This window comes from Lissotriton vulgaris, chromosome 8, assembly GCF_964263255.1.
Source record: "Lissotriton vulgaris chromosome 8, aLisVul1.2, whole genome shotgun sequence".
Classification (NCBI taxonomy): Eukaryota; Metazoa; Chordata; class Amphibia; order Caudata; family Salamandridae; genus Lissotriton; species Lissotriton vulgaris.
In genome coordinates, this window is record NC_141696.1 from 159,978,239 (window position 1) to 159,991,592 (window position 13,354).

Genomic DNA, 13,354 nt, shown 5'->3' on the forward strand with positions numbered 1-13,354 from the left:
GAGAGCGTTGTACGCAGATCTGTGTTGAGCTCCACTTTTAGAACTCAGTAGAATCTTTTGAGCCCACCATAAGCTCCACTACGACAAATGACGTCACCACCTCCATCTATCCCATTCGTATACTATATTCAGTCAGTCAGTCAGAATATCTTTATTCGGCTTATTTAAAAGCCACACAAAGAGAGAAAAAAAAGATAAAATACATTTCATACAAAATTTTTCCTATTTACACAAAAAACATTAAATGTAGACAACAAGTTTAAAAAATGTAACAAACAATTAAAAGTGTTGCGTTTGAACATAGACATAAATGATAAAAACATTTACTCTACGACTAATCTTGACAGACAGCTTTCACCCTGGAAGCGGCTACCAGAAAATTAGCAATGCAAAAAGTAATGTGGGGATTGGGCAGTAATTGTAAAAAGAGCAGAGCCGGCCTCACTTGAGTGAAGCCGGCCTCTTTAAGAATAGGCAACAAATATTTTTTCCTTGGCTCTGAGTACAACCCACAAAACATGACAAAATGCATTGTATCTTGCACTGAAAACTGGTCGCAGCTACAGGGCAGGGCTTGTTCAGGCTTCTGCCAATTATTAAAAGAGCCTAAATAAAAATGTAACAAATTGAATCTGAATTTGGTTAAAAGGACCCTATGGAAGGGGATTGTGACAAAACCAAGATAGGGTGCAAGTGATAACGAGTTAACCAATAAACAATGATCCCTCACTGCCGGTTTTACCAATTTGCGTTCTTCGCGGCATGCTTCCTTCCTTCCCATGAAAGACTTTTTCACAAAATCAAGTCTTGAATCCTAATATTCTCAGGGGAGGTAAAAAGCTCCGGGCGGCCTAGGTCTGAAAAAGCCCTGGCCAAATAAGCCAGCCAAGGAATCTTGTTGGATTTATCCAGGGACAGAACGTCAGAAATAATCTTGTGATTTAATGGGAGTTCTTCATTCATCCACATTTTTAGCCAAAAATCAAGGGGGCCATACTCAGAGAGAAACTGTAGGCCCACTTCTTTATGAATGGAATAGGTTGGGGTCGACTGGGGTACAGAAAGTAGGGTTCTGATAAATCTATTCTCCGCTCTCTGAATAGCTTCCACATTTACATATCCCCACAATGCGGAACCATATAGCGCAATAGCCACAGATTTACTATTATAGATATTACTATATTCCTTTTCTGATGTACAAGAGGTTATTTCTGCTTGTCCTGCCAACAAGGCCCGAGGCCAGATGGCTTCCCCATAGATCTTTACAAGGTTAATTGACGCCATTGGTCACCTTATTAATTACATCACTGCTGCGTGTGTTTCTGGGTTTCCGTATTCCTGACACTGTGGTGTCATTGTTCATATTTTTAAGAATGGCAATTGTGCGAGTCCTAGTTGCCAATTTCATTATTGGATTCAGTTGTGAAGGTCATGGGAAGGGTGGTGCTAAACTGTCTGATTAGAAGGATGGGTGAAAACCATATCCCCTCTAGGGTGCAGTATGGATTCCGAGAGGGCCTTGGTACGATGGAGCAGTGTCTTAATCTCCATCTACTGATCAGTAAATACACCATCCCTAAGGGAGGCTACATCTACCTGGTATTCATGGACCTCTCCTGTGCCTTTGATTGCGTTATGAGATTCAGTCCCTGGGAAATCTTGGAGGGTTTGGGGGTCTACAAAGGCTTTGTTACTTTTTAATGTACCTTTCACCAGGGAAGGACTGAGAACCAAAATCGGCCCTGATAAAGTGGTCGGCCGGCACCCTGGGGGTGCGACCGACCTCTTTGGCAGGGCCGGTTTTCGGCCGATTTTGTTACAGGGCCGATTTTGCAGCTATGGCCCAAAACCAGCCCCCACCCTTGCGGCGCACCGGGGGATTGCCCGTTGCCCGCAACGGCCAGTCCGGGCCTGCCTTTCACTATAACTTGGAAGCCTTTGTTAGATATGGCATTAATGGCGAATGCACAGATCCCTGTGCTATATCTTGGGGAGTGAGACAGGGTTGCATGCTCACCCTGTATGTTATGTCAGTGGAATAGACATTGCCTTGATTAAGCAGGGCAGAGACATGCCGAGGGTCAGGAACAGGGCGGTTCCTGTCCAACTGGATGCTGATGATGCCGTCCTGCTGGCAAGAAACTTCAATGGGCTTAAAATTCTGCTGGACGCTTTTGTTGATTTTATGTCCAGCTTAGACCATGAAACCAATTCAACAAACACTTCTGTCATGGCCTGCTGTGCTAAGAACCTCAGGTGCCGCAGTTTGGCCCTCCAGGGAAAATACATCATTAGAACGCACACATTCGCTTACCTAGGAGTCACATTTGATTCTAAAGGCAGCTGGGGTCCATTCCTGTCTAAACAGGCAGTGAGGGTTTCCAGTGCTGCTGGGGCTTTATTCAATTTGGCTTCCTCTATCAATGGTTAAAGGTCCCATGTTAGAAATTTACAGTAGGAAGTGTTTACCTGTTTTAACATATGGTTCTAGGGTGTGGGGCTACAAGGATGTGAGAGGCTAAGCCCTGCAATTGGAGGAAAACAAGGCTTGCAAACGCCTCTTGGGCTTGCCCACCAGTTGTCCCACTTCTGCTATTCATGAGGAGCTGGGGCCTGCTTATGTGGAGGATTAAAGCAACCTTGCCCTTTTACTATCATGGTGCTCAATCTAGTGCAACCCATAGGTGGCTCTTAATAGGGAAATGAATGAGGATTTCCTGATCTGGGGCTTCGAATTCCATGGTTTTCACATATCCAACCAGTTGCTAATAAACTGGCTGGCCCTCAATTTTTAAATCCCCGAAGCCTTACCTCCAAAGACAAAAGCTGGTTAAAAGGGAGTTTTTCTGACAGTAGGTCACTAGGAGGGAAGAGAGAGAAGCAGCAGAACTAACCAAGAGCACCCATCCTGAGCACCTTATGATCTGCACGACTATGGGAGTGGAACCATACCTGGACATGGGTACCAATCGCTGGGACTGGATCCTCCTTGCTAAATGTACATTTTACTTTGCTGAAGCCATCATTGTTTCATTGTTATGGGTTTATGGGATTTTGTTTAGGAAGAGCTTGCTTTGTGGTTGCCTTAGCTTGTTATGAAAATAGAGTTCTTTTCACTTATAGCTCATGAAATGTATTTGTTTTACTTTGCTGTAACAATAACATTTTGTTGTACACACAGGTTTTTTTGGTCAGAAAGTAAAGGCAGGGGTGCACTTAGACTTTTTAAATATCTAATGAAAAGGGTGTCCCTTTTCAAAGCAGCTATCATGCAATGTTTCGCTATGAATTATTTTTTATCTTAACACAGAAAAGTGTATCACTGGCTCTTTTTAATACCGCTCTTCTTAGAGGTACAATTAAACTCGTCCGTTCAGGCAAGGGATCCCAGATCCCTTAGAGCTACAGCCCAACCTGTTGCTTTTTTATGAGATTTTCTTTCAAGAACAGCTGAGTGCAGCACACCCAAAGATGCCTACTATTACCAAACACCCCCCCCCCCCTTAAACGAAGAAAAAGCCTGATCTATTGTTTTACTAATGCTTCTTGGCTTCCTCTCCAAATTACCAGCATTAGATGATTTTTAGAGATGTACCTTAATAATTATACAACTTGCATTTCCATGAATTAAGTCTGCTTTTCAACACCTGTTTGCCATTTGGCACTAAAACAATTATAAATGTAAGGCCTTTACAAAAAAACATGAATATATCCAATTATAAGAGAAACTCGAACTTGAACAGGAGAGAAAACAGATCTGGAAACGGAAACAGAGGAGCACTTAATGTACATTTTCACTGTGCATGACAAAAAACAATAATGGACGGAACGCCTTGTAATTGAAGGAAGATATTTCTTCAACTCGAGCCCAATTATCACTTAGCTCTGTGGGTTTTGTGGATTTTGGCAGGTATGGCACCAGAAGCGGATGATGCAATTCCTCAAATATTTGAAGTGTTTCCAATTAAAAAGATGATGTGTTACCACACACCAATTTTGCAAATAGACTGCTTTGCAAAGGAGAGTGTGAAGGTTACAGAATAGTTAATATGATGCCCTAAAACTGAAGAAATTGCAGGCATCAGCAGGGAATCGGGTCAGACTCTTCGTTGTGAATGGCAATTCTACTTTTATGTTGATATTTTTGGATTCAATTTCTCAAACTGAACAGAGAGCAGAACAATATGAAGAGCTCCTTATGTGACAGTGGTACCTCACCTTGGAAAGATATCGGAATGGAGGCTATACAAGCAATGACACTGAAATCAGATGGCTAATATTACAGATTCCTGACCTTAAGATCTTAGGTGCAATATTCAATCCCATCACTATTGCTCAATATAGACTGCTAGGTGAGAAAATGGGATGCTGGTTGAGGGGGTCAAACTCTACTCAAACGACAGCCATAGTCCTTGTCAGGATGAACTACAAATGTCAGTAAATTAACCTGCACTTAACCCTCTGGTAGCATGTCACAAAAGCAGTCAGGCTTAATTTAGAGGCAATGTGTAAAGAATTAATGCATCACGTAATCAGTAATAAAGTGAAAACACAAAACAAGTAAAATCTCACACCAATCTAGAAAAACAGATACATTTTTTTATAAATTATTTGACACCAAAATGAAAAAAACAGTCAGTTGAACCGAAGTTATGAATTTTTAAAGTTGAAAGTGGAAAATAGGACCTAAAAGATCGAAGCACAAACCCTCGGGCATCTAATCGAGCGAAAACCGGGTAAAGTTAAAATTCATGGCCGACTGCAATGAAGCAAGGTCAAGATACATGAAATGGATTGGGTCCAATCTCCGCTTACCTTTGGACTTTGAAGAATGTTTGATGAAAAAGTAAAGTTCAATGAGGCAACACAGCAGGATTCCCCATCGGGAAGCCTATGGATGAAGTCTCTTGGAGTGTCAGTATTCACTGAGACCAGGTCCAGGGATGGGTTCATGATGGTCGGGGGATTTTCTGTCTCTTAGGCTCTGCTCAGGAGGCCAGCCAACTAGCCATTGGAGACACTCAGGAAGTTCTGGGTTCAAGCAGAATAGCAGGTCTCAAGCAGCAGGGCAGGCCTCTGAGCCTCTGAAGTATACAGCAAGCAATAGACAGCAGGAAAGTCTTCTGAGAGTCCTCCACAGGTTCAGAAGAGAACTGAAGAGTGAGTGTGAGGGTCCTAATTTTATACCTGATGCTAGCTCTGAAGTGGAAGAAACATCAGGATTTTTCCCTCCACAGAAGTGTCTGGAGTTTCCTGCCTCCACACCGTGGCCCCAGGATGTCTGGGAGAACAAAAGGCTAGTGTGAAGTTCTGTGTGTGTAAACAGAGGCAGCTACTTTGAAGTGCAAAAAGCGCAAATGAGGTAGTGTACAGCTCTGTACTCCCCATCATGCCGGGATGCCCCATTTCTCCAGCACCCAGTTCCCCTATTGTGTGTCTCTGTGGGAGGAATACATAAAGGCCAACTGCCAACTACACCTAGTCATGTAACCCAGGAGACAGACTCCCGGGTTCAAATGGCAAGGACATGAACATGTCAACTTTCCAACACAGCCATTGAATTGTGACTTAAAATTTGACCTTACCATTAATAAGGATTTTAAAATACAACTCCTTAGACACCAAACATGACATTTCTACCTGCTCCCAAACAAACGTTATAACTTATTAAATGTAATAAGGTAACCAAATGTTATCTTATGGAAGTGGTATGCCTCATCATAGTGAAAAATAAATGTGGGAGTTTTTCACCCACAGAACATGTCAAACTTAAAAGTACATGTTCAACTTTTTAAATACATAACACTCTGTCCTATGGGCTGTTTAGTACCTATCCTTGGGGTGATTTACTACATGTATTAAAAAGAGATTTTAGGCCTGGCAAAAGGTTTATTTTCCCAAGTTGAGTAGGCAGTCTAAAGCTACACACAGGCTGCGATGGCAGACCTAAGAGGTATTGTAAGAGGCCAATTAAGTGTGTGGCCCAAAACTTTGTTTAGGTGCACTAGTACTATTTATAGTATTTGATTTACCGGCCCTAGATATATGGCATACCACTTTACTGGTGACTTATAAGTAAATTGAATATGTCAATTGGGCATAAGCCAATTTTACTATGTTTTAGGGAGTGAGCACAAGCACCTTAGCACTGGTTAGCAGTGGTAAAATGCACAGAATCCTACGGCCAACAAAAATACATTTAGTAAAGCAGGAGGGAAGAAAGCAAAATGTTTGGGGGAAGACCATTCAGGCTGACAGGTCTAACAGTTATTGATCAGTTTTATTTTAAAATCTGTTTGACTTAAATCATTTTTTTCTAATCACCTGAAATTTTTCTCATTCATGGATCCAGACACTATCCCCCTAAAGTTAATTTTAGAAGCCATTTTAACCTTAGTATTATGAGGCCCAGCATCCCTCCATGCATGGTAAGCTAGCAAACATTACTCAAAATCAAAGTAATATCAGCTTATCTGACCTTTGTATTTTGTCTTCCTGCTACGCAGTCCACTGTGCCAGACATTTTGATACCTTCGCTGTATGGCAACAGAAACTATGCAGTAGTAGCAGGGGTCAAATTGTCCAGCGTAGTGGAGCTGAAGAGCATGACACAGGGGAGACACATCCATAAGTATTAGGTGTATGTGGGCACCTACATAATACAAAATATAGAGCTGAAGCACTGGGGTCACTCCTGTAAGAATAAAGACAGACCTTGCAATCCCACGATCACATTTGGGTCATGGTCCGCCCATCAACAACAACAAAAAACTAGATAATGACGAGAGAGACACTCTTTCAAATGAACCAAGGAAGAGCAGCCAAAGAAAAGAAAAAGTACATGAAGAAATGGGGGAGCGAAGAGAGAGAATGTGAGTGACAGAGGTATCACTGCTGGACAAACACTAGTGCACAGTTCATCGCGCTAAATCCTGTGGTGAAATATCCACAATTCGACTTCAGCTTCTTTATATTGTTTGGTTAAAATAATTCAATTTAGGAAGATCTAGCCACTCCACAACAGAAGGATGAGCATCTAGCATTAAAGCAAGAAAACATGAAAATCACATTTCATATCAACATAATGCAAAGTCCAAATCTTTATGCTTTTCAGTAATCTCAAAACAAGAATGATTTAAACCAGATATCTCCCATTAGCAACATTGTGCAGGTCCTTCATTCTAATGTGCCATGAAGGGCAGACCACAAAGAACACTGACAAGAGAACTTGAGTGACACTCCATCCAGCTCCAAACATCTAGTAACAGGATAAAGAGCACATCAGCAAAAAAATAACTCCTCCTACACAACTGAGGTATGTAGTCAATTATAATCTGCCTAGAAAACGCATAAAACTTCCTTAGTAAATTAATGGGTTATGATAATGCAAAGTGTGAAAATGTAATCTGCATGCTGTGGGTATCTCGACTTCCAAGCAAATCACGAGAATGCGCAGAACCTTAGGCACTGGATCAGGGATACTTGAGTTTTCTACTTGATAATCAAGGATTATCTAATTGATTATAAGAAGGGTTTTCTCAGAATTCTGCCTCCTTTCAGCCACTTCAGCGCTCCATAAACTTGCGATTTCTCAACTTATTAATTGGTTAGTAATGTTGTCAAAATTGAGGAATACGATTGTCTCTGGTTAAGATAGCTGCATGACTTTATGAGTCCTGCTTGGGGTATTCCAACAAAATCTTTTGCCAAAATATCGTGGGACACTTACATTGTGTCAAAAATATTGTGATGTCGAAAATATCGCTGGATAGAATTTGGAAGGTAAGAGTATCTGTTTTAAATGTATCATTCTTTTTTAATATAGATGTACTTAATATCGTTTTTAATTATTTTGTTGAGTTTTAATAGTTTTAATGTTATTAGTTGTTACTATTTTAATGATAAATATGTTTGATTATATTGTCAAGAAGTTTATTTGAATTTGGTACCATATTTTAAAATATTTTTATGTTATGTCAATATTTTTAACAGGTTTTTGCATTCGTAAGGGAATATGGTGGGATGATTTCTGAATATATATTTAGTAATTGACTAATAACATATCTTTTTTTAAAAGGTTTATTTGTTGATAATGTAAAATATATATATATTTTTTATATCCTCATTTTACCAGAAAAAGCGTCTGCAATACTTTATGAAGCCGCCCACTGAACTATGCGCCCTGCAGTCACTGCATTTGCTTTGGTGTGTGAACCTTACCATACCAACACCTTTATTGGTGTTGTGGTGTAACCATTGGACCAAAGAAAAAGAGTCGAAACTTAGGGATCTGCTCCATATCAAAAAATCAAGCCAAATGTCAGGATTGGTCCCCTTCTTCACTGCCTTGTCTAGACGTGCGATTTTAATGGCTGCCTTGACCCAATCCTCCACCTTCAGGGGCAGTGGGTCCCTTCATTTTATACAGATTTCCCTTCGGGCAATCAGTATCAGATAGAATAACAACCCTCAATGCGGGCCCTTGAGCCACTTACTGATTACACCATCTTCTCCAAATAAAATAAGAGCCATATTCAGAGTGATATCTCTGCCAAAGATACCCCTAAAGGCGATCTCAATTCCATCCCAGTAATCTCTCAGCTTCGAACATTCAAAGAAAATATGCAGCTTATACAATCACATCCTGGGCACTTGGGGGAGGAGTTGTGGTAAACTTTGCTATCTTAGGAGGAGTCCAATATAGACGATTTATAGTGAATAAGTGATTCTATTTCAAGTTAGCTGGCTTCACAAAGTTGTAGAGGAGCCTCAAGGACTGCTCCCAAACCGTCTTGATGTCACACTCCAGGGAAGCCCTATTCCAGACTAAAGGTGGTGGTGCAGGCTCCTTTTCGTCCGCCTCCTAGAGCTTCTCATATCACTTAGAGACTTCCTTGCTCTTAAGATTAACAACTTGAAGACGTAGCTCCAATTCCCAGTTGCCACAGACTTCCTTTCTGATGGCTATAAACCTGGAAATAAGTTGAGTAAACGTAAAACTAGACAAGATATTCCCGGTCTTTGCTTAAAGAACCTACCAAGGATGCACACCCTCTGATGACATCAGGTCTAACCATTTTATAATACCTGACATTCTAATTGGCATACTCAAGCTATCTTTTAAGCACATTGGGGTCCCATGAGATTTCCAGATTGGGGCTACATCAGAATAGTAACCTAGACCCCACCTACTCCTAACCTTTTACAAGCGAAGGGCCGACCTCAATATTTTTAGCCAAACTTTCTTGAAGTAGTCGGGGGTCTGAATTTGTGTAAGAACCCATCCCAACCTCCCATCCTCACCATTTCACCCAAGACCCTCCCCCAAGACGAGTCATCTACCTTCCCAAGCAGCATCCAGATATTTTTTAATTGAAAGGCTACACAGTACCAATTAACATCTGGAAGAGCCAATCCCCCTTTATTAAGCCTACGTCTATGTTTTTTCCATGACAACCTTGCACCCTTATAGGCCCATATAAAGCTTACGATATTCCCCTGTATTTCATCAATACTTAATTTAAGAAAACCGAGGGGGGTGGCATTGAAGAGGTAGGTTAATTTGGGGAGTATAACCATTTTAATTAGATTGACCCTTCCTAAAATGGTTAGAAGGAGATTTTTCCACCTTGCTAGCAATCGCTCTATTTCTCTTGCTACACTATCTAGACTAATCTGTGGGATCCTATCTATCTCCTTGACAATTATAATATCCAGATAATTAAAATTGTGGCTAACTTTCCCATCCCAGTCTTTGATGTTTGAGCACATCACCTCGGTTTTTGATGAGTTGGCTGAGTATCCTAATAAGGACCCAAGTTCCTCTAGAAATTCAACCCTCGGAATTGCGGAGACCGGGTGTGCCATATACAACAGTAGATCGTCTGCATAAAGTGCGACCTTGCTGCTGCAGGATTGAGATCTAAAGGGAGTTACAGAGACATCAGATCTCAACACCTGGGCCAGTGGCTCTATATATATATCAAATAACAAAGGTGAGAGGGGACAGCCCTGTTGTGTCCCTCTCAATATATTAAAGCTAGATGTTAAAGCCCCATTTAACAAAATCCTAGCCGAGGCACTGTCATCATAACTCTATTTTAGAGTATGTAGCAAGTGTGTCCAAAGTCCATTGATCTCATCATCTCCCACAGGTACTCCCAGCACACTCTGTCAAATGCCTTGGCTGCGTCAAGGACCACCACGGCCAAGGGCTCGACATGTTCAGTGGCAAGATCTATAGTACCGATGAGCTGCTGGGTCTGCTCCTGGATATACCTCTTGGGGATGAAACCCTTCTGGTCAGAGTGTATTAGTTGTGGAGCGAGTTTTGCCAATCTCCCTGCTAAAATGCTTATAAAGATCTTATAGTCCGCATTCAACAGGGAGATTGGTCTATCGGAATCTGCTCTTCAGGTATCTTTAGAAGGTTTCAGGATGAGTACAATTGTTGCCTCTTTCCAGGACCTAGGAACTTGGCCCCTGGTTGAAAGATCAAATTGACCAGAGTTTCGAGGATCGGGACTAGCTACTCTATCAAGAGTTTATACAACTCATTAGGAAGTGCATCCGTGCCAGTCACTTTGCCACTCTTACTTTTACCAAGATTTAGGCAAATCTCTTCTCTTCTTATTGGAGCATCTAGGGGTTCACAGCTATATGATGTTAGACTTTTTAGGGGTATCTCCCTTAGCCAGGTTTTGATGGCCTCCAGATTTGGGACATTTTCTTCCTTATATAACGCAGAGAATAGTGAGACTAAACAGGTTTGCATATCCTCCATTTTATTTGAGATCTCCCCGTTTTCATTTATAACTAGTTGGTTTATAAAGTTCCTAGACCGATATACTCTAGCCTTCCAAGCCAGCAGCGCACCAGATTTTCCACCATACTCAAAATTCTGCATTGATTTTGCATACCATTTTGGTTTACACTTCTGGTCTAACTTGATCCTATAGTCCTGACTAACCTCGTCTAACAATTTCTGAACCCGTGACTTCGCTTCAACCGTCACCCGATTCATCCGGGAGAGATCTGCCTCTAGTGAACCTACTTTGTCCTCTATTTGTTTGTTTTTTTGAGATTCTACTCTATTTTCTGGCACCGATATTACTGTGTAAAGTACCCCTTATATAGACCTTAAAAGAATCCCATACAATGCCTAAGGACATAGACCTAATATTAGCTGCAAAGTAGTCAACACATGCTTGTTTAAGTGCTTCTGCTATTTCTGGATCAGTCAACATTTTTCTCTTTAGAGTCCATCTTGGTCTTGATGGTCGACTACAGCCTACTAGAGAGATGCTGATCACAGCATGGTCTGAAATATAACTTGGGTGGATATTAATAGATGTTATGGATTGTGTATTAGATCTATCTGCTAACAAATAGTCTATTCTTGAGAAGTGCCCGTGTTTTTTACTTTGGAAGGTAAATCCATGAGTATTACCCTTTAGCCCTCCATACATCTAAAAGTGCCAGATCATGCATCATATTCTTTAGGGCCTGACGGACTCAAGGACGACCCACATGTCAACTCTGATTTGATTTATCAGGCAGGGGATCACGCAGAAAGTTAAAATCCCCCCCATTACCAAAGGAGCAGTGACTTCCATCAGGTTGTAGATTACATAAGTAAGTATGATCATCAATATTTGGACCATAAAGGATGCGCAAGATAACTCTGTCCCTCCGAAATCTAGGAGAGCAATTTTATAACACATTCTGCCCCTCATTTAATAAGGATAGCTACCCCCTTGCAGTGAACTGTCTGCTCTGAAGCATAAAAGGATTCTATCCATGGATGCTGTGGAAAAGTAGCTTGACGTCCGAGATATTCAGGTGAGTCTCCTGGATCAAGCATATTTGTGGTGTGTTCTGCTCTAAATATTTCATAATCAATCTCTGCCTGTGCATACATCTGAGGCCATTCACATTCCATAAAAGGAGTCTTAAACCACTGACTCCCATTGTTAAAGATTTTCTATCCTGGTGCCATCCTAACTAGTGTAAAAACTATTATTATGGCCACACAGCAGACTTTCTGACGTGATAGAGGATTATTTCTGTTTATTTTATCCTACTGCCCCCCACCTTGTGCTCCCCACTCCCAATCCCCGTGCCCATATGCCCCCCCCCGGGAACCCTCCATAGTATCATAGGCATAAAGCCTAATGGTCTCAATATTTGGGTATAGTTAAACACATTTATTTCTTTTCAGGGCTCCCTCTGCCCCTCCTGCCCCTCTTTACCCCCTAACCCTCTATGTACCTGCTCCCTTTCTTAATTTCTGCAATCAGATTATCCTCCTCCTCCACTGAGCGATGTACATACATATGGTTGTTCCACATTGTGCGGAGTGAGGCTGGGAATTTTAACTGTGCCTTAGCTCCCAGTTTGGTCAGCTCCTCCATCCGCTTGCTCATTTTCCATTGTTTATGGGTGGTAGTGTGACACACGTCTGATCTAATTTAAAAAGAGAATGATACGGTCAACAATAAACTTTCCGTAAGTGCTATAGATAAAATAGCCTCCTTCGTAGTATACGTGAGAAAGTTTTTTAGGATTTTTCTCGGCTTCTGTCTCACAAGGTTTCTCTTGTTGGGGTCCCGATGAACCCGCTGTATCTCCGAGGAGAGGTCTTTGTATGATCTATTTTTGAGAACCGTATATCTCAACAGCGAGATCACAAAGGCCCTGATGTTCGACCCTTCTAAGGCTTCGGGGACATTAAGCAATCTGAGGTTGTTCTTTCTTGAGTGATTCTCAAGATGAGCTAAGTCATCCCTCATTTCTTTGTTTTGCCTCATTAATCGGTTAATTTCTACTGAGGATGTATCAAGTGCCTCATTTATCTTAGGGATTTCCCGCTCCAAGGTGTCAGTTCTTAAAGATGCTTCTTCCAGCTTCTGTGCTAGAACGGCACAGGATGCCTGAATCGCCACTTGATTGCTCTCAGAAACCATGAACCTGTTCCCCATATCTTCCTTGAGAGCTAAGAGGATGCCGGCCTAGGTTTCTGGGCCATCTGGAAGACTTGACTAGAGCCCAGGACAGGCTGTATAGGTATTGTTTGCTCGTCTTGATTATCCTCCTCTTGCAGCTCCAACACTGTAAACCTATTTGTGGTGGGAATTGCAGGATGCATAGTCATTCCAGGGCTGTTGCATTCAACTGAGGGCAAAGGAGGAGAAGCTAAATGGGGAGGGAGGGGGATTTTTGTGTTGTTCAGATACATTAATTGTTAAATCTTCATCTGGTATTACTCCGAAAATAGCCTGCGGTAGACTCACCTTCATATCGTGCCCCACAATACTGGAAATCGTTACACCTACTTTTTCCCAAAAGGTATGGA